The sequence below is a fragment of the Lepisma saccharinum genome, chromosome 19, assembly GCF_977018435.1.
Source record: "Lepisma saccharinum chromosome 19, izLepSacc3.1, whole genome shotgun sequence".
NCBI classification, from domain to species: Eukaryota; Metazoa; Arthropoda; class Insecta; order Zygentoma; family Lepismatidae; genus Lepisma; species Lepisma saccharinum.
Window position 1 is genome coordinate 71,218,761 of NC_139247.1, and position 25,050 is coordinate 71,243,810.

The 25,050-nt window shown below is 40.2% G+C and overlaps 1 protein-coding gene across 31 annotated transcripts in view; it reads right to left on the bottom strand.

Annotated features, from left to right (window-relative positions):
- The window catches only part of para (sodium voltage-gated channel paralytic), a 386,365-nt gene that overhangs the window by 278,961 nt on the left and 82,354 nt on the right, over window positions 1–25,050 (bottom strand). For all 31 annotated transcript variants that reach the window (XM_083141023.1, XM_083141029.1, XM_083141055.1 and 28 more), the window contains one exon: window positions 21,849–21,879. The gene's annotated coding sequence lies outside the window, so the exon portion shown is untranslated. The remainder of the gene's footprint in view (window positions 1–21,848; window positions 21,880–25,050) is intronic.

Consider the following 25,050-nt stretch of genomic DNA (forward strand, 5'->3'; position numbering starts at 1 on the left):
ATATTTTACAACACTAAGGGAATTAACAATGCGAGGAGGTTGGTCAAGAAATATTTGCACTTGCACTTTACGTTTGGGTGGTTCCCTATACATTCACTTCGACAAAGTGACTTTCACTTTGTATCTAATTAGTAGATAATTAGACTAATTTACCCTTAATTCAAGCCACAGAAACGGCCCTGCAGGCAGGATAATCCTCTCTGGGGCTTTTGTTGTGTTGTACCTATAAGCTTGTTAGTTTGATTTGTTGTTTTAAGCCTATTTTATGCACAGAAAGGCTAATCGGGGATAGACCTACAGTTTAAAGTGAGATCCGAACCATTGTGTCAAATGTCTCCACCGGGTATCGAACCCGGGATTCATTGATTACAAGGCGATGACGTTACCACTACGCCACAGGGGAGGCTTGCTATATATTTGTGATTGTCCCTTCATCCATTTATCTAGATTGGATTTTTAAGTCCACCTTGTGCACAGTAAGGCTTATCGGGACTGGACGTACAGTTTAAAGTGGGATCCGACCCACCATGTGCCTCCACCGGGTATAGAACCCGAGACCCCTTGATTACAAGGCGGCGACGCTACCATTACGCCATGGGGAGTCCCCATTGCATCTAGTCGGTGGTCTGGTCGGTAGCGCGTCTGACTTCCACGAGATCCGGGTTTGATTCCCGGTATGAGTGATATAAGGTCGGGATTTTCCGGCCTTGTTCCCGAATAAATCAGCTCTGGGGTTCACCCAGCCTCAAATCAATGAGTACCTTGCGGAAACCCTTGGGGGCCGTAAAGGTGGCCGAAGCGTGGTGCTGATCACATCACCTCCAAAATGACCGAGATCCGCTAAATGTTCCTTCATGGCGCAGGGAACTTTACCTTTTACCTTATTCATTTCATTTTCGTGATTAGCGACAAGTGACAGAAAAGCAAAGTGAAATAAAACAAATCATTCAAGACATCATTCTTAAATATGCAACCCTTCTTTACATTGAATGACGCTTAAGAATCGTTTCGATTCAACTGAACGAATCCTTGGAACGAACTGAATCACGAGAAAGACTCGTTGCTTCATGAAGCACCGTAGAATATTTTCCACGGTCCGCATGGAAGCAGGCATACGACGAAGGTTGTCCGCAAACCCCGTTCGTGTACCCGTCGAATCTCTCCTCCTGCTCGCACGCAAACCGATGACCTGTTACGCCCGCACGCAACGCTCGGGTGGGACACGCACCCTGCTCTCACACATGCAGAGCTCGACGAGGAAATCCATATGCAGGCCTCGGGTTCCCTTCTCGCGCATGATGGAGGCAACACACAGTACAGAAAAGTGCTAGATGAAAACAAGGTTGGTGCTAGAGCAACAATAAGCATAGCGCTAAGCTCGTGAGAAAATTTCCAATTCGATTGAGGCGCCACAAGCTATGCATTTAAAATTTTGAACTTGAATTCAAGATGGCGGTTTTCAAGATCGTCGTATGCCCTGTAACAATCCCCCGCCACCCCCACCCTTATTAACCTTGTTACAAAACTACAGTGTTAGATTTGCGGAAAAGTTTGTCATTAAACTTCTATTATGATGGCTGTATACTTTTGGACCACCCTGTACGTTCCTTGTGTCTACTTAATCACCGATAAATAAAAATCAGGAATAACCAGCTAAAGGTGGGGGGGGTGGGGGTTGAATCCTGGAAATTGGCAGGGTTCATTTCGCTTTACAAGAAAACAGAAAGCTTGCTTTTTATTGTTAACAACAGAACAATAAGTTATGTTGTTTAGTGTTCAAACAGAATAACGAAAGTAAATCTTGAAGGGCTCCAGGGTTCGGTAGCCGGTGGAGGCATATTGTACGGTGTCTCGAACTGCACTTTAAACTGTAGGTCCAGTCTCGATAAGCCTTACTGTGCATAAAATTGACTTGAGCACGAACTCAATCAATCAGTCGAATGCGTATGAAATGGACTTAAAACAAAAATTCCAAGAAACAAAGTAAAAGAAAGAAAAAAATTAATGTAAAAATAATATTATGTTTTTATATTCTATCATTTCATTCAAGGAATAAATTGTTCCACAGTTTTCAAAATTCCAAAAAATACAGTTTTATGTGAGAGGTCAAACTAAATATGCTTAATGGTGTTATACTTTTCTTGAACGACTCGTGCAAATGTTATCAACATTTATTCTTATTAATAATCCTTTTTGAATGTTGTCGCCTTGTAATCAAGGGATCCGGGTTTGATACTCAGTGGAGCACATAGTCGTTCCGATCCACTTTAAACTATAGGTCCGGTCCGATTAGCCTTTCTGCGCATAAAGTGAACTTGAAACAATAAACATTATTTTAAGATGTGTCAACAACTCAGTAAAGAAACGTTGCAACGAGAATAGAAAATCTTGCATAAATACATTAGAAATTAATTCTTCACAGCCTCCTTAGCTTTGGAATGCAATTTGCAATTGCGTGGCCTGATTGCATTATTTCTTTTTTCGTCTTCACTTCAATACATTTCTGCTCGTGACAGTACAAAAATCACATCTTGCAAGGGAAAGTGTTCTCGCCAGTTCCGCTACAGTTCAAGACTGTTACATACGTCGCATAGGCTTGTAAAGAGACGAGATACAACCGTACGTAAAATCCAATATCGCCTATTTTTTAAATCAAATTCTATTCCGAATGAGAAATTTGCTTTGTTGATTTATTGAAGCGTGCGCATGCGCAGCGAACAGATCGCAGTTGGACCGACGAGATGAATGGTCTCCGATCGTTGTGCTCCGCGTAGGAGGGCTATGACGTCATGGAATTCTCTCTTACATGATACGTCAACGTCCAACAAAACCGAGTAGCTGCAAAGTTATTTTACGCTTAGTGGGGAATTGGCATCGTAAGTAGCGCAATCGTAAGTGTTTCCTGAGTATTTCAAATTCAAGTGACAAGGTTGTCGTTGCGATTGCGTCATCTCGTTGACCGCTACGGGGTGGTGAGAAGAATGAAGTGAAGAAAACTTCCGTGGCCTACTCAAGGGAGCTTTTAAACCAAAGCGACAACAAAGTGACATGCGACACGGACCTTTTCGAGTCTGTAGCAAAAGCACTCACTGCCAGGAGGATTTATAAAATTTGGGCCCCTAAGTTGATTGATTAAGTTGGTGTTTTAAGTCCACTTTATGCACAGTAAGGCTAATTGGAACTGGACCTACAGTTTAAAGTGGGATCCGAACCACTATGTTCCTCCACCGGTATCGAACCCGGGACCCCTTGATTACAAGGCGACGAGGATACCAGTACGCCATCGGGGAGGTCCTTGGGCCCATAGGCTATCCTTTGTTCTGGGTATTTCTGGCATCATCATCATCATCATCATTATTATTATTATCATTATTATTATTATCATTTAGTGCCGCGGTAGCTCAGTCGCTAGGGCGTCTGACTACCATGCGAGAGACCCGGGTTCGATCCCCGGCGGGATCTTTGCCACCTTTTCAAGCGGCTCCGGCGCCCACCCAGCGTCGTACAAAGTGGATACCTGAAGGAAACTCTGCGGGGTAAGGGCGACCAGGGGCGTGGTGCTGATCACATCACCCCCAACTTCGGCTGTGATAAAAAAAGCGTGGGGCTCTAACTCCACACCCCCTATATGCCTTCATGGCTTGGTGCAAAAGCACAGGGGAGCACTTTACTTTTTTTATTATTATCATTTTAGTTATCATGTTGCTTCACTTTCACTAATTGCATGTTCTATATTAATAACACTTGCAAACTTGAAGGTATACAATACATCTGATTGGCACTGGCCACGAACTAAGAAACAAGGATTTTGATTTCAGCCGCCCTCCACTTGACTTTTAATAGTTGGCATTCAAAATGTTTACACTCCTTTCTTCGAGAAACAATTGCTTATATACGAGCACTGTTTTTTTTTACGTAACCTCGTGCGGCTTCCTTTGCAGTCTGCCATTCGTTCAATTGAGTCCAAAATAGCCTAGGATAGCTTAGTGGCAAATCTTCCCCTGCTCAACTGCGGATGTGCTATCAACAGATCGAAGCGACACGATGTACGCTATTGAGAAAACTGCCCAGTGGGAGCGACACGAGCAGCTTGAGTCTCTTTGGTACGAAATGCTGCACTTACTTCTGAAGGTTCTTTTGCAAGTCGCTCGTCGCTCTGAAAACTCCCCAAAGGGGTCATTTCAGCATTGAGGAAAAGCACGGCAACGTCTGTCTCTAAGAGAGAGGCTGTGGAATTTAGAACTTTACCTCCTCTCCACGAATACGAGTTTGAACGAGTTACTCTGTACACCGAAGATTCGGGATTTTATTCCAGGCGTAAGCATATAAGGGAGCTTTTAGACCGAAACAACAAGCGACACGGTACACCAAACTTTACTGCAATAAAGAAAATTCTTTCGCGCCTGTGATAGTAGCTATGAAAAATTCCAACCGAAAGGCTAGTTTAAAGATGTTTTTAATTTATATACAGTAAAACTTGTCAATAACTGACAGGCCTGGAGGAAAAATAAATGTTCGTTATTAAGAAGTGTCCGATCCAGAAAAAAGTGTAGGATGTTACACAATAGGATAAGCATGTTACAGTACGTACTTTACGAACATAATGTTTTTTTCCTACATTCAAGGAACAAAATACTGTACTACATACGGTGAATTTAAATTTAGTAAAGTATCCCTACATACATTACAAATTTCAAAAAAGAAAATACAGTACACGTATTACTGCATTCAAAATGACACACTTCTTAAGATAACCACAACGAATACTGTCTACTGTCTGCACTTTTAAAAATAAATACGTTCGGTGTAACATGAAACAATGCGCGGCAGTTCGAAATACTGGCCATTGTTGTGTCGAAATCCAGGAATTGCGACCGTTTTCTATCAGGCTGTCCGTTATTAAGAAGTTTTATTTTGGTTGGGGAGGTAGTTTTTAGTGTGGGGGTCCGTTATTAAGAATGTCCGTTATTGAGAAGTAATATTACCATTAAACCCCATGTATTTCTTTCATGGTTGTAGCACGGAAACGGTACGTTTCAGGACATGGGTTCCTATTCCAAATATTGTCTACTCAGTCCCCTCTACTAGCCCTAGGAGTTTGTGGGGAATTTCCGAGCACCCTGTATATATGTTCCTAAATCAAATAGTTTGTGTGCGAGTATAAAAAAACAAGCAAACAAACTGCGTATTATAGAAATACGATATAAAACAAGGGCGCAGTAGAGAAAATAAACCTTTCGTATAATTTGCTACATCATTTCACACACTCTTGCACAAGAACCATTTTCGTTCTAATTACTTCCTTGCTGGACATTATTTTCCGCCCATATCCTCTGCTAATAGTGGTTATGAAAGTATTTGTGGGAAAAGCCCACAGTTTCCAATTAATTTATGCAAAACCGCTATCATTTTTCAAGATGGCGGACTTTCCCCATGGACATGGGTAGCGGATTTTTTGAACAGAGAGAATTACATATTTTGGCATATTCTTGCACAAAAATAATTCGTGTTACAATTTTCCCACGTGAAATACTTTGTTTCTTTTACTTCCAAATGGCCTACTTGTTGTCATTGATTGGTTGATTGGCTATATTTTACTTCGATTTTTTTGTCACCTCGTAGGTAAGGGACACTGACAAGGAACGTCCCATGCCCATACGGGTTTCGAACCTGGGACCCGTGACGTCATAGCATTGGTTGTCACAAGAACATCTGTGTGCAGTGCATATGTAATGCATGAATTTGTGCTAAAAAGTGGAGAGAAGTACTTAAATGTTGCAAAGGAAGAAGGTACAGTAATTTTGAGAAGCCAGTCTTTTATAATCCCAAAATATGAAATATAGCTAATGAGAAAAAGGTCGATACATGAATCTTTCTCCCTTTTAACGCGACTTGTGAGCTCTCTCTATTGATCTTGTGGCGATCTAGGACTGCAGGTCACCGGCGAATTACTCCCAGGAAGGAAAGCCACAAGTTGCTGCTGAAGCTGAAATACTATTTCAAGATCTCTCTTTTCTTAGCTAAAAATTGTGGAAAATGCAATAGAACGGCTATTTGTGTGTGTGTGTGTGTGTGTCATATATCATAAAGTTCTTCCCTGGCCTAGTTTTTCAATGAGAGTGATACAGGGTGGCTCAAAACTTCTCATACATAACTAATATACCTGATATTTCCGATCCATAGTTCCAATTTATGTACAGTCATGGACACTTCTGAGTTGTAACGATACTAGCGTCCGTGCAGACTAATCGATGTCAACCCCCCCCCATCCAAGTTCCTGTAACATCACCCCCATCTAAACCCTTACCCCACAACCCTACCTTATTAAACCACTCAAACCATTAAATGTTCTGGATTCCAGGATGGTTGTCCTACCTATTTATAACATACCCTAAAATAGTAACAGTTTGATATCTAAAACTATCCATAAACTAACATAAAACTAACTCAACATAAAGCTACATTACTAATAGTTTATCTAATTAGTAAATAAACAAAAATCCTTAAATAAATAAGCAATACTTAGCAAAATACCCGTTTCGGTCACCAGAACGACTCAATAAATATAATAGTATAAATTTGAAGTCACCAATGCATGTATAGAATACTCTCCTCTTCAATTTTATTTTTCTTATTGTATTTATGTATGTACATTAGAAATAAAGATGAAAAGGCAGAGAAAAAAGGCGCGGGAATAATTAAATTAAAAGAAACCGACGTCCTGCTGTGTATATCTAAAGGTACCAGGACATTAAGCCCATATCCTCGATTGTATACGGGTGGAGTCTCGATTAGCCTTCCTGTGCATAAAGTGAACTTAAAGCAAAAATTCAAACAATTGAAACAAGCAATTCTCTGTTGCCCTCCCAACCGCTCGCATGGCCCTAAATCCATATCTGGACAATCTATTGTATTGCCGAAAGGGAATGTTGAAATCTGCCGTCCCTGTTTGAAAGCAAATAGTCTGCAATCGATGACATGCGTGTCTGATTCTCGTCAGGGTATGTGAAACATGCTGATATAAATTTCTGATTATTTCAAGCCTGTACTTCTTAGAATCCATACAGAATGGCACGATCATGCAGTCGATGTGGTAAGAACAGCTCCGTCAATTATTTCCCAACGAACGTTATCGATTTGAATGAATAGTTTCTCAAACAAGCCCAGTGTTTGTATTTTACTAGTTTACACAGTTCGTATTATTTTGTTATCTGATGCTGCTTTTCCACTTATTTGGCGAGTCTCGCCCATGGCGGAGTGGTAACATCGTCGCCTTGTAATCAAGGGGTCCTGGTGGCGGCACGTTCCACTGGTTGGATCGCACATTAAACTTTAGGTCCAGTCCCGATTAGCCTTTCTATTCATAAAGTGGACTTAAAGCAACAAATCATTCAATCAATGAATCTACATTCTTGGCTTAATCGGAACTTTAAGGATGAATGACGATTACTTGCAGTAGTAGGTGAAAAAACAAACGTAAATGAACACGACTCAAATCCAGAACCATTGTTGTACCAAAGATGAGTCGACCATTCAACGTGCAATAGAAAGAAAAAATCCTTATGATAATTTTATGTTGTAGTAGAGTAACAAAAGGAAACACCTGCCAAAACTTGATGTGGTCATGTTACTACTTAATCCAAACAATAGTTCTATGAGAAACTTTTCCATGTTCCAAAAATGCAGAAATAGCAAACCATAAAGTTCATGATTAAAATTTACCCCTAACCTTCAAAGACTGTTTTTGTTTGAGGTATTTGTACGTTCATGATTATGTACTTCTGTATATTAATGGCTTGAAATCTCATAAGTAGGGCTCGAAAGTAGAAGACCTCTAATTGACAAAAAAAAGACCTATAAAATGACCTAAAAACGGAAAAAGGAAGTATAAATGTGATCCAAATTAATTAATAACTTCAGTTTTAATTACATATTTAATAAATATGCGGGCACCTCCTTATCTGACTTGAGATCTTTGCTGTCTGGTCGTATACACCGTGCTGAAAGCTTCAAAACAAGAGAAAGTAGCCACTTACAGCGCGACCTTCCAGATAAGAACCTTGTACCGTACCTGCTTCAGTCGTTCCAAAATGTTATTCCCTCGTTTCATAGATGGTTCAAATATATATATATATATATATATATATATATATATATATATATATATATATATATATATATATATATATATTCTTTCCTTACTACAGAAATGATGTTTAAGAGGTGATAAACTGATGATGATTCGAATTGAGAATGCGCAGTAAAAACGTAGTCGAAAGAAGGTGAAGTTTCAAAAAAAGCTGTTAAGACCTAAAAAAGGCTAAAAAAGGACCAAGGCAAAAAACGCCGAAAAAGACAAAAAAGGACAAATAAAACCCACCTTTTTCTTGCCTACAATGACCCAAAATAAACATATATTATGTTGGGCATCGTCTTCGGACACTAGGGAAAAAAAGGATTTTTCCTCAGCTTCCGAGCCCTACTCATAAGAACAATAAAGAAGACTCAGTATTCCTCTCATGCAGAATGTATTGTCTAATCATAGACACTAATCTTTTCTCCACGCTTCGCATCGCAATAGCAAATGCTAACCGGAATGCTACGTCTAATTCGCTGCACTTTTTGACTCTCTCTGGACTCACGCGTCTAGTAGGTTACACGGTGCAACACCAACTCGTCTACTTCGTTGATTTGGTGTCAAGTAGTGTATTTGGTGTCTATACCGTTTGCACCACGTTCTGGAGCGGTGTAGCGTGTGCTGTACGATCACTTAGTGAGTGCTAACTATTCAAATAAACGTTTAAAGCAGCAGACATGCATTTGTTGAATCTTCTGAACTTGAACATCGATGTTCGTGTACTTGTTTGAACGTCATTTCCTGACACCGGGTTACACCTGCACTACACCGAGTGTCAAAACGTGGAACGAAGTAGACTGCCTTGGTCACCATTTGTAGTGTTTTTCTAGCAAAAAAGATCAAAGAAAATGCTTCCGTTGAAAGTGGGCCTAAAACAGTTGGCGAGCCTTTTCCAACGTTTGCGTCCAATCAGCTGCTTACACTGGCGTACGCAGAGGAGGGATGATGAGGCAGGCTACAGCCACTCCGAAATTTGGAGAAAATCGACAGTTTCAAATAAAACTCTAGTTTCCTAAAGGTAAAATCCAGAGTGGCAAATTTTAACCATCTTAAAATGACCCTCTATTATCTAAATATACGAAATATCTTATTGTGTATGCCGCCGCACTAGAAAAAAGGTATGTACTATCCCGAAAATAATTCCTGCGTACGCCAGTGACTGCTTGTCTGGATTATGATTTATGGATCAGCAGGTCCCCCTCTTGGGGTCAAATGCATTTCACTAATTCGTGTCGTAGCGAGACACGGGGTTCTCTGGAAAAGGAGGCGCTTGTGCTGCGTGATTGTCTTTGGCTGTTTACCGACGCTGCCTTGCCCTGATCGATAATGTGCAATGCGCCAACGCCACGCCTGCCCTTCCCACGGACCAGAAATGGGTTAAACTCTATTTATTTTTCTGCCTCCATGTGCTCCTTCTTTCTTCGTGGTTCTTATTTGGCTCGCGTTTCAGCAAATGTAAGAACTAGAAATGTGAGATTTTCTTGACTGACACGCATGCCCCGGACTAGTCCATAATCGCTTATGCATGTAGATCTGAATAGGGAACGGCTACATGTAGGTAAGAGACTGGTTCAGACAACGAAAAGCTGTTTTGGATAACCAACTTTGTTCACTGTTTATTCGCAGGCCTCTTGCCGTAGTGGTGACGTCGTCCCCTTGAAATCAAGAAGTCCCGAGTTCAACACCCGGTGGAGGCACATAGTCTATACTCTATCCCGGGAATCTCTGGAGCAAGATGGGAAGAAAGCGAATGGGTGGAGCCAAAGCAGCACACGCTGCTGCAAAGGTTGGTAACTGCAGTCGCTTTCCCCCTCCAAGCAATCCCGTTCCCTCGCACGTGTTCACTGGTGGAGCCGCCTCGCGTCACTACTTGCGCAGAGACTTGTTTTCGTTCGCTCGGTCCAGAGTCTAGTTCGCTGCACTTTTTGACTATCCCTCACAAGTCTAGTTAGTTACTAAGTGCAACACCGTTTTGGTTTATTTCACTTCGCATTACTTCCACTTTTGGCCAATCGCGAAGATGGTTGATTGATTGAGTTGGTGTTTTAAGTGCACTTTATGACAGATAGGATAATCGGGACTGGTCCTAAAGTTTAAAGTTGGATCCGAACCACTATGTGCCTCCACCGGGTATCGAACTCGGGACCCCTTCATTACAATGCGACGGCGTTACCACTACGGTATCGAGGAGGCCTTTTACGCTATTGAATAATGTTAACCAGATGAAAATAATAATAATATCCCCGGCTGAAGACATTTTTTTAAAAAAAAAATCCTGCCAGGGATGTTTTTATACCCCCTCAAGGAAAATTTAAATGAGTGCATGCAGTATACCAGTTCTTAACAAACATAACTTAAAAATCATTCTGGAACAGTTATTTAACCTTTAAAACAATTGCATCCTACTTCGCGTCTGAAGTCAATTTTTAAATAACCCATTGTTTATTACTTGTTTACTTTGTCGTCGGGTACAGAAGTTTATCAAAAAGCTCTCCGACTATAGGTCGTTTCTACTCTTACGCCGGGCGCTCTATATTCTGACAAGGGAAGTGGAGAGCGGGGAATACGCAGCAGACCAACCAGACAACAGCGGTGGCGCCGAGAGTTACGACTTGGCGGGAAGAACTACTACGCTCACCTCGTTCTACAGGCTGCTGCGTTTCTTATCGCGCTGGATCGTTCGCTTCGCCGCTCCCCACTTCCCTTGCCAGCATGAGGATCGGCCGCCGTAAGAGTAGAAAAGACCGTGCCGTTGCTCTCTCCATAAACTATGAAAAACTGCCGCCATGGCAAGTAGAGTTGATTATTCGTTGGAGGTATACGTGGTCATTGAGTTGAACGGGCAACAGGACCTTGGTCACGTGTTTGGTGTTATCAGTCCGGTAGTTCTTTTCGTGTAAGATTTTGGGTTCTCTTAGAATGTAAATGTATTAAGTGTATCTAAATTAAAATGCGAACATCTGCATCTGTATCCCACATTGTGGAGTGGCAAGTGGTAAGGCCTAAAGATGGCAGCCCCATCATGGCACACGGGGTCAGAGGGCCCACCCACTATCCTTAAATATAGATTATTAAAGAAACCAAACGAGGAAGTAGCCGGACGGACAAACTGTTGACGACCTTTGGAGTTAAGAAGAAAACTCTAATGGGATTTTGGAATGTTAGAACATTATATGAGGTAGGAAAACTACAATAGAGCAAGAAATATGGGAAGCAGGATAGACCTGGAACGAGATAAGGAAGATGGCTAGAAACAGAGTCCGTTGGCGATGCTTTGTTGAGGCTCCGTAGCGGAGTAACAGGAAATAAGTCAAGTATGTAACTTACGTGTAAATGTTATCATAAGATTTAATATCCTAGAATAGCTACTTAGAACTGTTTAGTTTCTTAACTGGTAACATACAAATTTTCATTCCCAAAAAACCTTCCCTCCGCCGAAATGAAATCACAAATAAGTCACTGTGTGGGCATCACCCACCGAATCAAAAACTAGAGCCCTGGGTAGTAATGGGTTCTGTCACTCGATGCCAATATGGCGGACATCTTGCTAGTCTATTGCGAACCCAGCTTAAAGGACCGTCGTCACGCCTCGAGGGAGAAAATAGACCAGAGGAGCAATTTGAAAGCGCGGAAAGCCAAGACAAGCCATTCGTTTTAATTCTCAGAAAATTAGGTCGCTCCGGTGTCTCCAAGTACATGATAAAGGTCGTGGTAAGCGGTTCTTGCAGGCGGAGGAAAATCGTTACGGGGGAGACGAGGGGACCATGGCCAGATTCTCAGCGTGGTCCTTCTATCTTTAGGCGGCGAAGAATGGCTGCTTTTTCCCCTGGCGCTATTAGTTGATGCTTGGGAAGGTTCCCTGCGATAACTTTGAACTCAGTCAGGGAGTTGTCACGTGCTGTTGGAGGGAAAATCCTTAATTTTTGTTTCATTGTTCTGATTATGTGTGTGTTTCTTTGTTTTACTCGTATCAAAATAGCTAGAAATTTTGATGTACTCTATCCAAGGAATATATGGAGACACCCAACAAAAACAAGTCTCTGCGCAAGTTGTGACTCGAGAGTGCTCGACCAATGAACGCGTGGGAGAGGCAATGAGTGCATGTCAAGCCCGATCGCTTAGAGAACCAACTTCAAATTCTATTTTTGTCTCTTCTTTCGAAAAGTGGGGAGGGTCACTTGAACCCTTCCTCAAATCGGCTTGAACCGATGCAGTGATACATGAAAACGAAACAGAAGATTGTGGGCTGAAACTGCCAGGACGGATATTTTACATGTGTCTACGATTATTGTCATCTAAAAAACAATTTCTAGATCTGAAACAAAACTAAACCAATATACTTTTCTCATAATCTTTAATTTCAATTTGCAATTAGAGTTAAGATAAAATTAATAACATGTAGTACAAAACTGAGTGTGTAACTAACCTGTTCTGGATCCCAATTCGCTCACATGTAAGCCCAATTAAATTTTGTGAATATATAAACGGGGGAACCGCAATCCAGAGAAAAAAAAACTCCCTGGCTTTTATTTAAAGACACCAGGGCAAAAAAGTGAATGTATGCAGGAGGAGATGGGCTCGTCAGGGAGTTCCCCCTTTATATCATATATTACTAGCTGATCACCCGGCGTTGCCCGGGTATTTAATTATCCCAATCTTCTATTAGACAGGAATATAATGAATTCTAACTATAGTGTAAAATAAAATTGGAGTTGAATGCCATTGGGAGTGTCACTATTCATCTTAGCGACCCCGACAACTATGGATTCCACACTCAAATCGGTCGTTTTCGATTATTATTATTTTTTTATTATGTTTACATGTCACCCCCTTCCCACCCCCACCCCTAGGGGTGCCAGGGGTGTCTTACCCCCACAGTATTTCTTTTCAGATTGTAAGCCATATGTGTACCAAGTTTGGTCATCGTGAATGTCACCAATTAGCTTAGAGACTCCGAAAACTATGGATTCCACACTAATCTAGGTCATTTTTGACATTTGTTTTTTCACCCCTCTCACCCTCCATCCCGATAGGTGATGAACTTGGAGTTGAACGGCATTGGGAGTGTCATTATTCACCTTAGCGATCCCGAAAACTATGGATTCCACACTAATATAGATCGTTTTCGATTATGTTTACATGTCACCCGTTCCCACCTCAACCCTTAGGGGTGCCAGGGGTGTCTTACCCCCACAGTATTTTTTTCGACAGTGCAAGTGATACATATACCAAGTTTGGTTGAAATCGCTCCAGGCGTTCGATAGTTATGCCGGAACAAACACACACACGCACATACAAACATATATCCACTTTATATTATTTATTTTATAATTATTGTGACATTAAAATGATATTACATTGTAAACGCTCGAGGGTGGGAGACTCGAGCGAGTACAAACGAGCGAAAGTGGTTCCATGCAGTATAAAAAGTAAATTTCCAAACTCCTCTCTTTTGTTTTTTAAGCCTTGTCACGAAGCGAGGATAAGTGAGGTAATGTACTCGTGAACCACCCCAACACGGGGCGAGAAAAGCCGCCGAGCGAAGTGCAGAGTCTCTACCTACGGAAGAGGCCATTGAGCAGATGAAAGTGCTCGCAGGAAATCAATAACGAAATGCCAATGGTGAAAAATTAGAAAAGTTCCAGTTACTTAAACCTAAAAGTTTCAAGCAATATACCAGGGAAAACTTTCTAGTTCTTGCTGCAACGATCAATTCGTGAATGTGATTTTATACGCTGCGCGAGGGCAAAGTTCAAGCTATCTGGTGCCCTGCGAGTCGAGTGCTTCTCTCGCAATCTCGTTACCGAATGATGGGCGTCGGCGTTTCTTTGAGAGTGTCCTTTCACCTACAGTCCTACCGTTGCATCTCCCGGTGTCCAATCACAGCGCAGAATGGCTATTTTGACAAAATCCTGTTTCCTGCTGGCTGCTTTGGGGTTCAAAGGTTGTCGTTTGGTCTCCAAACAGGAGGGCAGCGGTGGGCCTAATTGGCCGTTTGACCGCAAGTTCCTTCGTATGTAAACGCGGCAACAGAGGGTCACTGCCATAAAGGCGGTTTTCGTACCGGACTGTAACTGTCTCTCATTAGTTAAAAGTTGCAGAAAAGAAAAGTGACGTGAAACAAAATAGTATAAATACCTGTGAGTGGATGCACTTGCATTCGGTCATGTCTTTCCCTCTCGGTCGCGAATGCGGTAATATTCTGCAATCATTGATACTACTTTTCCAGTTGAGTGTGTGTCAATTCTCGGAGAAGATAACATCCCCCCTCCTGTAAAAAGAGCGGTGAAAATGCCATTCCGTTCATTTTCACGTGGAAAGTGAAATAAATGTTATTCCCTTTTCAAATAATTCAATATAAGCCACTGCCATTCCTGGAGAAACTGTTGGTTTTAATGTGTTTATTAGAACTTGGGAAAAATACTACCCTTATGAGAGGATTGATTGATTTGCTTTATTTTACTTCGCTTTTCTGCCACTTTTGGCTAATCGCGAAGATGATGTGATAAAATTAATGAAGGGACCTGCAAAGGAACATCAATGCAGAGGCCAGGATTCGAACCCGAGATCCCTGGCTCGTAGCGCTCTGTGCACTAACTACTCCGCCACGGAGATCGGCTTATCAGAGGATCGTTGCGGTCTGTCTGCTGTACACTAATTGACAATAATCTGTGAGCATAGAGATAGAATTGGATAAGCTACTTCCCCCTACGCCACACTCTATCAGACCATTGCTAGGTTTCGATAGTATCACTAGTTAAGAACCCAGGTGGCAGCGTAAGAGTACGTACTTTAAGTTTTGTTGACGACAGCCTTCAACAATACTACGCACATCATAATCGCCTGAGTATGAAAGCAGAGTTCAAGAGGTCACCGGAGGTCACCGCCTAGGTGGAGCGCCAGGAAGTGACTTGGGACTCCCGAAAGGCAAAGACGCCGAAAGAAGCTTGAAGAGAAATCGATATGGACCCAGATGCTCTTCCTTGCAAGTTCAGAGCGCCCAATGAGACGTTTACAATGCTAATAAGTAATGCTAAGGAACCACAGGTAGGCGCTGGGCAAACAAGTGCTTTAGAACTTGGTCAATAGATGCTATCTCTGATGTTGGCTACCACGATTGATTCGTTTAAATGTTTACAATTTGTCTGTGCAGCGATGGAATCAATGCAAAATGTACAGACACCGGCAACAAAAGTGAGATAACTAGATCCTGAAATAGTCGCTTCCCTGCAAGCGTTATGTGTTGCCTAACCCTACGGCGGTAGTAAAAGTTGCCATTGGAAACTTATTACTATCGCCGTAGAGTTAGGCAACCCACATAACGTTTGCAAAAAAGCTAGTATTTCAGGATTTATGTGTCCCATTTTTATTGCCGGTGACTGTACAAAAATTAGCTCATAAAATAACCTCGCAAATTTTATTTTTCTTCTCTAGTGGTGAATTAATATTTTTCTTATGTTGAGACATTCTCAAGCAGTCTGCAATGAAGCTTGTAACGTCATTCATAAGTAAGTCTTAACGTATTTTTTTGTGCCTCTTCAGGGGGGGGTTCCAGATTGGGGAATGGGGGACGTCTCCGGTTAAATAGCACCCCAGCCAACAAGAAAAACTATGTCAATAAATTATCTTTATGTATGTTTTAATTGTATTTAAGGCATATATATCAAATGTGACCGTGTCCAGAATATATTACCGTAGCTTTCGGCTCGCCACTCACTTTTTCTGGCACCATGACTATTCCTCCCTCTTACCTGCTAATTTTATTAAATGGGTGAATATAGGATTATGTAAATTTCATATTTATTGTTAATCCCTTTTTTCTTGAACAGTTATGCTCCTACGACGCCAGGGGTCCCTGGTTCGAATTCCGGCCTAAGCATGGATGTTTGTGAGTGTCCATTCATCAAATTCATCATATTATCACTCATCCCCATCCATCTTCACAAATTAGCCAAAAGTGGCACAAAAGCGAAGTAAAAAAAGGAAATGAATCAATCAAACAATTATGCCTGTAACAGTTTATCGTTATAAGTGCATATGAAACGTTAAGTAAAACAAGATACAATTGAACATAGCCTTCTTTAAGTTACATACGTTGTTCATTACACATTATTATCTTATTATTATTATTATTATTATTTATTTGACGTAGTGTAACACTTAAGCTTACAGTGCAATTTAGATCGATTCTGTAACTATAAACGCAGCTTGATTCCACACGTTACTTGCCAGACATGATAGGGATTTTGATCCGCATCTTGCCTTGTTGCATTTCGTAACAAGGATGCTATTCTTGTTATTAGATCGCAGACTGAGACAATAATTACTTTGTCGTTTAGTATTCGTTGTGTCTGTTAATTTTCTGATGATTTTTGTTTTTAGAAATGCATATTTTCGTCTGTATTTCAACGCTACGAATTGCCAAATTTTGCATTTTCTCTACTTTCATGGTGTTATATCTGTAAATCTCATAAAGTACAGAGGAACAATATTCAAGTAACGGCTAATACAAGCTTTGTTAAACGCTAATTTGTGGGCAAGGTGTACATGTTTACAGACAAATTGAAAAAGCTTGATTCTAGGTGCTGCACGTGCACACATTTCTTTACATGTTGTGAAAAGGATAAATTCGTATCTAGGTACATACGAGATAATTCAGAGCTTCACTTGGTTTTATATTGGAATAACTATTTTAATATTGTCAAGTAGCGTGTTGTTATTGTTTTCACTGGATAGTATGAATACTTGCGTCTTACGCTCGTTCAGTTTCAACATGTTAGATTCATACCATTCGGCCATTCCATTTAGGCAAGATAAGTTGAGGTACCCTATCACGTTTCCAATATTTCTGAGCTATTACCCTGTTATAGAAATTATAGATTGTTATTTGTATTTGACCCGTACTGGATAAAACGCATGGAATGCCTCTACCTGTTCTGTTTCCGAGCCCGAAGTAAGAAATGACGAGTATTGATCAACCAGAGCGTGAATTACGAGCTAAACCAATAGAGGAATTTCACGGATAATGGAGAGAGGTGGGCGTTTGAGAAGAAACTGCTTCAAGTAGAAAAACAAGCAGCTCTCGAGGAGACTTGGAAGGGTCTCAATCAATAGTCAATAAGGAAAGGGCGTCGCTGAAACGGAGGATGAAATCAATGGCATCTTGTGTTCTCTATCACCTGGCGTTGTGCAAAGAAATGCAAGGTAAAAAACAGGATTACTTTGGGTAAAGGCAAACAGGAGACCTCCATTGAAAACAAATAGTTCTCGAATCAAGAGAATCGGACAAAGTGCCTGAGCCGTCGAGTAACATTGATTGTCAGTGGTGATTTTTATTATTATCAATTGAATGATTCAATATTGGTGGGTGCGTCGGCACATGTGGCCATTTTGCACTCTTAAATATATGCGAGGAAATATTCCCTTATCAAAAATTATTACTTAAAATGTTAAAACAAGGTGTGTAAGAAGCCCCTTGAGAAAAGTTAAAAGTGCGAGATTGTAAAGGGACCTGCACAAGAGAAACACAACACATTAAACTGGTAAGAATACACTAACACCACCTTACACACAGTGGAAGAGACCAGCGATTCTCAAAAGGGTAAAACACTTGGTAAGACACTGTCGTTATCTCCCAAACAGAAGTTGCACAACAGATATTGATTATAACTGTACCAATTTGCTGTGTTACATTTTCTGAATGACGAAAGTAGGTTTGCATGAAATAGTGTAATATTGAGTCCATACTATTACTAAATTAGCTTACATTTCAGTTTTTACTGCTGACAAAAACCTGGTTGTAGGAGAGTCAATTAGGTCCAACATGCCTACTATTCCATGCGTTTGTCTTATTTTTGTCGCGTAAGTTATTTGCAGCGACGAGTGTAAATGATGATTTGCTGAATTTCGAAGGCAGAGACACAAAGAAGCATCTACGTTCAAGACGGACTGGATGTAAGAAACTTGAATGGAATAATAATATTTTCACCTGTAGATATTGCATATAAGGAGATTTCTTGAGTTTATGTTCTGTTGTGTCTCTTTTATACCATTTCAGTTAAAAATGAATTAGGTTGACCATATGAAACTGAAGAAGCAACAATCGGCATGCATTATGTTATGTTACTATTGATCTGATGTTTTCGTGTTTGTTTTCCCATAAAAATGAACATTGGCTGCAACATCGAACAATTCCGATCGGTTCCAAAATACAGGGTGTACACGATGAACCTCCGGGGTTTTGACGCAATGTTAAAAATCAGAAAATAAAGTTACGACAATCCAGTCTTTTGTATTTGGTGCCATATACGCACACGTTTATGTGGTTCTTTTTTTAGTTCGCGCGCCTCATGCTTGGCAGCGCTGTCGTCGCTTTTGTGAAAATGACGTCTTCTCAACAGAAAGCACACGCTGTGGTATGGTTTGCGGAGTCAAAAACAATTGTTACGGTGCAGCGTAAGTTTCGGCGTGTCTTTAACAGAACGCCGCCAACGGACAAGAGCATCAGGGCATGGTACAGAAGTTTCCTGGAAACGGGGAGAGCGTTGAGACAGTTGAGCACGTCCGTGGCTATCACCTGACCACAATGTAGCCCAGATATCACTCCTCTGGACTTCTTCCTCGGGGGGGTATGTTAAGGTCGCAGTTTACTCAACGAAGGTGCCAAACGTGAATCCTTCGCGTGACCGAATTGTTGCTGCCATTGATACCATCTCTGCTGCACCGCGAAGTGGAATACGGGCTGGACATTCTTCGTGTCACTAAAGGTGCCCACGTAGAAATGTGGTAATTTTTTGTGAGAAACTTTTTGAGTTGATCTTTGCAAAAAATTATCAAAACATGTGCATGTGTGTTCGTTTTAATTTCTCATCACTTCAAAGCCCCGAAGGTTCATCGTGTACACCCTGTATTTCGCACAACGATAACGTATAAAACGTGTACACACACACACACACACACACACACACACACACACCAACATACACGGGATCCAACGTAGCCAAATGGTTAACACTCTCGTCTTTGGTGCGATCGGTCTCGTGTTCGATTCCCAGTGGGAAACCCCAAAATTTTGGTATTCACTCAACATCGTGAAGACAATTGTGGAACTAAGTGAAAAGGATGTCGCGGGTTTCAGTCTCGCAAGCCGAAAACAGCGACAATAAGATTCGAGAGCTGACCAAGCGTCATTCCACAAAAAGACGATTGGCAGGCCCTGTCATGGCGTGTTGCCATGGAGATTAGTTCAGTTTTATGTGTGCATTAAATGGCAGATAATAACTGTCTTCGATCTACTGAACTAAGTTTGTGTGAAGTAATGAATTATAGCTGGAGAGTGACCAAAACAGAAGAACAAAGCTTTGGCAGTTGATACGGTGTTATGTAATGTAGCACCAGCAGCTTCTAGAAAATAAAAACAAGGAAGCTACAGGTGATAAAGAAGAGACGCAACCGTATGGGGAAATGTAGTTCGATTATTAGTTTTACTATTTTGTTTTTCTTGCCAGGTGGTGAGGAACAGTGAGAACTGCATTAAGTGAGGCTGTAAAATGCATAAACAGCTGATTAGGCAAAATTGTTGCTGTAGACATTTGATTAGCCGTGTTTTGTCTTGTCTTGTTTTTAAGTTCGTTTGTTATGTCATTGACTGCAGTATAATGCGTATGTCAATCAGATGAAGATTAGCAAGTAAATTAAAAATTAAATTATTATGTTTGAATTAGGTTGATGATCCCCGTAAACGTTTTGAATCGTAGCGTGATCATTACAGACATTTTGATTTTTTTCTGTATACACTGTAAAACCTACAAAGGATTCTGTAAAGTAGCCCTTGTGTATTCATCGATCTCTGCTGCCCATATTTGTGTTGGTTTTGTGAAATATTTAATTAGACGATAAATCAATAAAGCGCCTTGTTTTACAAGAACATATCTAATACACACAATATCGAACTAGTTAGTAACAGGTTTTACGGTAGCAGAGAAGAAATGCATTAATCTCACCTGGCACTCAAAAAGCAGGTGAAGTTGACTAAGAGTTCTTCAATCATTCTAAAGTTATTCAGGATTCAACCCACGTGGAGAGAGAGCATCAAATACAAATTGAACGGGGAAGAATATGAAATACGACCACGCAAAAGTAGAAGGAAGCCAGGCCATGGGACCAGGGAAGAAAAATCTCCGAATATCTTTCATCGGAAGAGAGGAAGGGGGAGAGAAAGATATGAAGGGACAGCCTGAGACACCCGTTTGATATATGACGGCCTACGCAAATGCGATATCTTTCATTTCCCTACGATCTACTAACTCCAAGCCTTGATTGATTTAGGGACCACAAATGGCAAGATGGGGTGTGCAGTTCATACTGCATGGTCGAAGTTAAACTATATGTGTCGTGATGAGGAAAATGATGTCTACACAAACGTAGAACTTTTGCCGAGGGGCAAAACGTACTGTGTTTCATCTAATTTAAAAGAACTACTCCTCTACAAAAAAGGTATTCAAAGATATCTCATTAAAAGTTATAAATAAATATAGTTCTAGGTTATGTACGGTATAGGGGCATTCCAGCGTTACGTGTGTGACATTTTACACACAAAATTTAAGGGTCTAGATATGAGATTGGATTAAAATATTCATAATGAACGCATTTCATAGAACTGTGAAGTACTTTGTGATGTACGTTAACAAATGAAAGAAACTTGAGTATGAAGGCCAAATTTAACAAATTTACTGTGCACTGTAATAGAACATAATAAATAAATAAATAAATAGTCTGAATGCATGAAAAGAATTAAAAAAGTGCGTTACGTGTGTGACGCTTTAAAAATGTAGCAAATTTTGAATTCATGTGTCTGTGAACTTATAGGCTGCAGATGCTAGTAACTTTTGTTGGTGAAATTTGCAAATTGTATGCATTAAGAGACATTAAAAACTTAATGCAATTAAAACAATAATAATTTTCATATTAATTAATTTTGTTATTTACATGGAGTAGGGCCATTTTTAGTGGAATGTATATTATTTCTCTCTTGACCAAATCCGTCCTATCAACAGAGAGAAAGAAATGAATCCTGAATTGCAGCTGAGAGAAAACATATGGACGAGATAAAAATAAATTCAAAACCTACGTGAAATATGTAACAACATAAAAAAAGAAGAATACAAACGATTCCAAATACAATGACTATTTTACTGTGAAATTACTGGCAAATCCAACAGCAGACATTACAAAAATGAAAGCTCCGTAAACATTAAGAACAATTCATGTAATATTGTAATTGTGCATACGGCTGACTTTAATATGTCTGCTGCTCCCAATGGGATTTTTTGTTATTCACTGTAAAATTTCATTGTGGAAACAATGTTAGAAATTGCAGGCACTGTAAAACAACAGGGTACGAAGAGACCCTCCACTTCTACCATCCGCTTAAGCAATATGTCCTCCAATTTTTTCATTCCTTGCCACACGATATTTTATTTATGATCTCCTTGAAATTCAGCTTAGCATTACTGAATTAGAGTACTCAAATGTCAGTGAAATTCAGCTAATAACGGGGAAAATGTTCACTGCAACATAACGTAAGCATACAATCAAATATATGTGAATAATACTAGTACTTTTTCTAGTTCTTCTGTTTACCACCTAAATTAAAAAATAAGCATGCTTAAGAAAATTTCTAGCAAACTACAAATATTTGCATCACACTTACCTATGCCCTTCTTCCTTGATGTAGTTCAGACCTGAAAATATAAACAGATAGTTAATCAACAAAGGCAAAAGTTGTTAATGATAACTGCATAATATTATTAGATAGAAAATCTCTTAGGATTATCGACCAGGTGCGTTCTGAACAGCTATCAAGTAGAAATTGTGAACCAGGGGAATATTTGGTAGAGCATTGTGGCTAGCTGAGAGGATGATCCCATGAGTCAACAGTGAGGCAGCTGGGGTGAGGATGCTTTGAAAAGAAATTGCTAGCTGGGGGAATTCCATTCCCCGTCAACACCCTCACTTCGATCACTGGGTTTTAAGAAATATTTGAGAGTTAACCCCGCTATCGCTTAGCGTAGTTAAGTCTCAATTCTAAAGTAACAGTGGCGTTAAATTTCGTTCACTTAAAGACTATTACTCTGTGCTGGCCTGCTCGAGAAACCGAGAGAAAAAATAATTTGTCGCTAGAAAGTTTCAAGGGGAAATTCTGTCTACTTTAATTAGTACAAGTCAAATTCATCTGAATGAAGCATGAAGAAGCAAACAATATCCAAATTGTGACTTCAGTTGCGTCAAATGTTACAACAATCAGAACCAATACATGAACATTTTACAAATGTTCTTTGAAACATTCGGAATTCATTCCCATTTCATGCATCAAAATTGTTCATTTTGACGTCTTATATGTGATTTTCTTTATCTGGGTGTATCCGATATGTACATTGTATGTCAAATATCGCCTTAAAATAGGTTATCAGAATTTGGGATATAATAGTGTTTTTGGGAAAGAAGAAGAAATTTCGAAAACTGTTTTGCTAGTGTCGGCGAAAGGTCCAGCCGAGTCGTAAGGTGTAGCAGACAATTTTAAGAGTATAAACCAGTCTGTGCTTGTGTGAGAACGCATCGCATTAAAACCGACTTCAGTAACGCCATAACAAACTTCTCAGTCTTCATGCCAGGACTTAAGGAACGGCCAATGACCGTAAGACGTATAACGCGTTAAAATCGGGAGAATTTCGGGACGCTCCTGAAGTGACAACATGACAAAGGTGAGGTAAGTTAACCCATGAAAGCAATGTACTGATACCTTTATTGTAGCGTTCGTCATTTTTAAGACAGCGAATGGTTCTTGCAAAAAATAAACTAAATACTAAAGTTAGAACATTAAACTGATGAAGCAAATTGTCCAGATAAGCTAACATCAACTCCACATCATGAGGAACAATGCATAATGTTCAGGTAAATTCATCCGTTTAGGTGCCGCGTACGTTCAATAGCTATCGAAGGTTCCAGCCTCGAATCTCAGCTTTATCATAGAAGTTCCTTCGTGAGCGATCCTTCACAAAATTTATCATTCATTCTCATCTCACGTTTAGAAAGAAATGGCAAAAATGCGACGTATAACAAGAAAAATACAGAACAATTTAAGTTTTAAGCGCATCTTTTTACACAAATATGTTAATTGGGACTGGATTCACTAATTAAACTGGGAACCGAATCAATGTATGCTTCCAGTTGGTATCGAACCTGGGACCCCTTCATTACAAGGTGACGACATTACCACTACACCATCAGGACGCGCTTGAAATCATAATCAAGTTGTCCGGCATGAAAGGAGAATACAGGTATTTCTTTATTGTGTGGCCTTGTAGGTATGCAAGCCGTAATTCAACAAAGTTAATTTGGTTGCCGCTGCAGCAGGATACAGAGCTTTAATCTAACCTGATTGTCCAAGTCTTTCTGCTATTCTGTGTACAGTGTCTCTCAAAAGTTTTAGGACAACGACATTTTAAACTAGGCAACACAATTTACACAAGGAGTTGGTGGGTTGCGTGTAGAGTTAGGCTCAATTCCAGGGTTGCCACATGCACAATATATATTTTTAAAATACGCGAAAGGAATAAAAAACAAGTAATAATGTATAAAATTATTAAAAATATCACTATTATATCGCAAATGACAAAATTCTTTCTGAAAGAAAAAAATAGGTTTTCTAGTATTTCATCGCTAATGAGTCTACAGAAAGGAAAAGAAGTGAGAGAAAACGAAAGGTGAAAAAGGAGAGGAGAAAGAGAAAGCGAAAGGAGAAGAGGAAAAGTAGAGGAGAAGATAGAGAGGATAGACGAGAAGAGGAGCTGTAGTGAGGAGAATGGAAGAAGATTCTAGGAGAGATGAGGAAAATGGAGCAAAGAAGAGAGGAGAGGAGAAGAGGAGAGGGGAGTGGAGTGGAGAGTAAAGTAAAGGAGAGAAAAAGAGAAGAACGAAAATAAGAGGAGAAGAGTTCGATTTAGTCAGGACAGTGCGTTATTTTCAATCCCTGTCCTGACTTTTTCTAACTGCAATCGTGATGCGAGAATGTCTCTTTATTATTGCTTTTTCTTAACTCACAATTAGACATGTTCTTTATTGTAATAATAATTCCTAGTACGCAACATTTAATTTATAAATATATTATTTTCTAAACATAGAATTATCATGACTTTTCAATTCAATGGCGCTCGCCCTATTTGAACTATTTTGTAATCTCTCTCTCTCTCTCTCTCTCTCTCTCTCTCTCTCTCTCTCTCTCTCTCTCTCATATAATAATAATAATCCTTTGCGCAACAGCATATATATATAAAGGTAGGTAAAGTGTTCCCTTGTGCTTAGCACCACGCCATGAAGGCGTATAGGAGGTGTGGGGGTAACGCCCGACACTTTCTTGATCCGGTCGTGAGTGGGGGTGATGTGATCAGCATCACGTCCCTGACCTCCTTTACCCTCCAGGGTTTCTCCCAGTTACCCATGTTATTCGACGTTGGGTAGGCGCCGGGGCCGCTTCCAACGTTAGAAAAGTTCCCGGATTTGAACCGCCGGGGATCGAACCCGGGACCTTTAACATGGTAGGCAGACGCGTTACCGACTAAGCCTATATATATATATATATATATATATATATATATATATATATATATGTATATATATGTATATATATATTTGGATCTGGCCCTCCCTCAAAGAAATCCTGCGTATGGGCCTGGTCTACGTCAATGACAGAAATGCAAGCAATATTATTATTTATTTTTAACCCAATTAAAGGAATGTGTGGAAGAATTTAAAAGTTATAAAAAAGAGCAGGACGACTGTTACTCTACTTTAAAAATTGTTGTTCTTCGAGGAAGAAAAATAAGAAGTATTTACTCCAGCACCTTAATACAGTG